Raw genomic sequence first — 4,874 nt, 5'->3', positions numbered from 1 at the left:
TGGTTTGGACTTATACATCCACACTGTGGTTGGACGTATACAAATCCACACTGTGGTTGGACTTATACATCCACACTGTGGTTGGACTTATACATCCACTACTGGTGGTTGGACTTATACATCCACACTGTGGGTGGACCTATACATCCACACTGGTGGTTTTGGGACTTATACATCCACACTGTGGTTGGACTTATACATCCACACTGTGGTTGGACTTATAACATCCACACTGTGGTTGGACCTTATACATCCACACTGTGGTTGGACTTATACATCCACAACTGTGTGGACTTATACATCCACACTGTGGTTTGACTTATACATCCACACTGTGGTTGGACTTATACATCCACACTGTGGTTGGACTTATACATCCACACTGTGGATGTACGTATACATCCACACTGTGGTTGGACTTATACATCCACACTGTGGTTGGACTTAACATCACATTGGTGAATTCTACATCCACACTGTGGTTGGACTTATAACATCCACACTGTGGTTGGACTTATACATACACACTGTCGGTTTGGACTTAGACATCCACACTGTGGTTGGACTTATACATCCACACTGTGGTTGGACTTATACATCCACACTGTGGTTGGACTTATACATCCACACTGTGGTTGGACTTATACATCCACACTGTGGTTGGACTTATACATCCACACTGTGGTTGGACTTATACATCCACACTGTGGTTGGACTTATACATCCACACTGTGGTTGGACTTATACATCCACACTGTGGTTGGACTTATACATCCACACTGTGGTTGGACTTATACATCCACACTGTGGTTGGACTTATACATCCACACTGTGTTTGGACTTATACATCCACACTGTGGTTGGACTTATACATCCACACTGTGGTTGGACTTAGACATCCACACTGTGGTTGGACTTATACATCCACACTGTGGTTGGACTTATACATCCCACACTGTGGTTGGACTTATACATCCACACTGTGGTTGGACTTATACATCCACACTGTGGTTGGACTTATACATCCACACTGTGGTTGGACTTATACATCCACACTGTGGTTGGACTTATACATCCACACTGTGGTTGGACTTATACATCCACACTGTGGTTGGACTTATACATCCACACTGTGGTTGGACTTATACATCCACACTGTGGTTGGATTTATACATCCACACTGTGGTTGGACTTATACATCCACACTGTGGTTGGACTTATACATCCACACTGTGGTTGGACTTATACATCCACACTGTGGTTGGACTTATACATCCACACTGTGGTTGGACTTATACATCCACACTGTGGTTGGACTTATACATCCACACTGTGGTTGGACTTATACATCCACACTGTGTGTGGACTTATACATCCACACTGTGGTTGGACTTATACATCCACACTGTGGTTGGACTTATACATCCACACTGTGGTTGGACTTATACATCCACACTGTGGTTGGACTTATACATCAACACTGTGGTTGGACTTATACATCCACACTGTGGTTGGACTTATACATCCACACTGTGGTTGGACTTATACATCCACACTGTGGTTGCTATTATACATCCACACTGTGGTTGGACTTATACATCCACACTGTGGTTGGACTTATACATCCACACTGTGGTTGGACTTATACATCCACACTGTGGTTGGACTTATACATCCACACTGTGGTTGGACTTATACATCCACACTGGGTTTGGACTTATACATCCACACTGTGGTTGGACTTATACATCCACACTGTGGTTGGACTTATACATCCACACTGTGGTTGGACTTATACATCCACACTGTGGTTGGACTTATACATCCACACTGTGGTTGGACTTATAAATCCACACTTTGGTTGGTCTTATAAATCCACACTGTGGTTGGACTTATACATCCACACTGTGGTTGGACTTATACATCCACACTGTGGTTGGACTTATACATCCACACTGTGGTTGGACTTATACATCCACACTGTGGTTGGACTTATTCATCCACACTGTGGTTGGACTTATACATCCACACTGTGGTTGGACTTATACATCCACACTGTGGTTGGACTTATACATCCACACTGTGGTTGGACTTATACATCCACACTGTGGTTGGACTTATACATCCACACTGTGGTTGGACTTATACATCCACACTGTGGTTGGACTTATACATCCACACTGTGGTTGGACTTATACATCCACACTGTGGTTGGACTTATACATCCACACTGTGGTTGGGACTTATACATCCACACTGTGGTTGGACTTATACATCCACACTGTGGTTGGACTTATACATCCACACTGTGGTTGGACTTATACATCCACACTGTGGTTGGACTTATACATCCACACTGTGGTTGGACTTATACATCCACACTGTGGTTGGACTTATACATCCACACTGTGGTTGGACTTATACATCCACACTGTGGTTGGACTTATACATCCACACTGTGGTTGGACTTATACATCCACACTGTGGTTGGACTTATACATCCACACTGTGGTTGGACTTATACATCCACACTGTGGTTGGACTTATACATCCACACTGTGGTTGGACTTATACATCCACACTGTGGTTGGACTTATACATCCACACTGTGGTTGGACTTATACATCCACACTGTGGTTGGACTTATACATCCACACTGTGGTTGGACTTATACATCCACACTGTGGTTGGACTTATACATCCACACTGTGGTTGGACTTATACATCCACACTGTGGTTGGACTTATACATCCACACTGTGGTTGGACTTATACATCCACACTGTGGTTGGACTTATACATCCACACTGTGGTTGGACTTATACATCCACACTGTGGTTGGACTTATACATCCACACTGTGGTTGGACTTATACATCCACACTGTGGTTGGACTTATACATCCACACTGTGGTTGGACTTATACATCCACACTGTGGTTGGACTTATACATCCACACTGTGGTTGGACTTATACATCCACACTGTGGTTGGACTTATACATCCACACTGTGGTTGGACTTATACATCCACACTGTGGTTGGACTTATACATCCACACTGTGGTTGGACTTATACATCCACACTGTGGTTGGACTTATACATCCACACTGTGGTTGGACTTATACATCCACACTGTGGTTGGACTTATACATCCACACTGTGGTTGGACTTATACATCCACACTGTGGTTGGACTTATACATCCACACTGTGGTTGGACTTATACATCCACACTGTGGTTGGACTTATACATCCACACTGTGGTTGGACTTATACATCCACACTGTGGTTGGACTTATACATCCACACTGTGGTTGGACTTATACATCCACACTGTGGTTGGACTTATACATCCACACTGTGGTGGACTTATACATCCACACTGTGGTTGGACTTATACATCCACACTGTGGTTGGACTTATACATCCACACTGTGGTTGGACTTATACATCCACACTGTGGTTGGACTTATACATCCACACTGTGGTTGGACTTATACATCCACACTGTGGTTGGACTTATACATCCACACTGTGGTTGGACTTATACATCCACACTGTGGTTGGACTTATACATCCACACTGTGGTTGGACTTATACATCCACACTGTGGTTGGACTTATACATCCACACTGTGGTTGGACTTATACATCCACACTGTGGTTGGACGTATACATCCACACTGTGGTTGGACTTATACATCCACACTGTGGTTGGACTTATACATCCACACTGTGGTTGGACTTATACATCCACACTGTGGTTGGACTTATACATCCACACTGTGGTTGGACTTATACATCCACACTGTGGTTGGACTTATACATCCACACTGTGGTTGGACTTATACATCCACACTGTGGTTGGACTTATACATCCACCCTGTGGTTGGACTTATACATCCACACTGTGGTTGGACTTATACATCCACACTGTGGTTGGACTTATACATCCACACTGTGGTTGGACTTATACATCCACACTGTGGTTGGACTTATACATCCACACTGTGGTTGGACTTATACATCCACACTGTGGTTGGACTTATACATCCACACTGTGGTTGGACTTATACATCCACACTGTGGTTGGACTTATACATCCACACTGTGGTTGGACTTATACATCCACACTGTGGTTGGACTTATACATCCACACTGTGGTTGGACTTATACATCCACACTGTGGTTGGACTTATACATCCACACTGTGGTTGGACTTATACATCCACACTGTGGTTGGACTTATACATCCACACTGTGGTTGGACTTATACATCCACACTGTGGTTGGACTTATACATCCACACTGTGGTTGGACTTATACATCCACACTGTGGTTGGACTTATACATCCACACTGTGGTTGGACTTATACATCCACACTGTGGTTGGACTTATACATCCACACTGTGGTTGGACTTATACATCCACACTGTGGTTGGACTTATACATCCACACTGTGGTTGGACTTATACATCCACACTGTGGTTGGACTTATACATCCACACTGTGGTTGACTTATACATCCACACTGTGGTTGGACTTATACATCCACACTGTGGTTGGACTTATACATCCACACTGTGGTTGGACTTATACATCCACACTGTGGTTGGACTTATACATCCACACTGTGGTTGGACTTATACATCCACACTGTGGTTGGACTTATACATCCACACTGTGGTTGGACTTATACATCCACACTGTGGTTGGACTTATACATCCACACTGTGGTTGGACTTATACATCCACACTGTGGTTGGACTTATACATCCACACTGTGGTTGGACTTATACATCCACACTGTGGTTGGACTTATACATCCACACTGTGGTTGGACTTATACATCCACACTGTGGTTGGACTTATACAT

Source organism: Montipora capricornis, chromosome 14, assembly GCF_036669925.1.
Source record: "Montipora capricornis isolate CH-2021 chromosome 14, ASM3666992v2, whole genome shotgun sequence".
NCBI classification, from domain to species: Eukaryota; Metazoa; Cnidaria; class Anthozoa; order Scleractinia; family Acroporidae; genus Montipora; species Montipora capricornis.
This window is presented reverse-complemented; position numbering follows the sequence as displayed.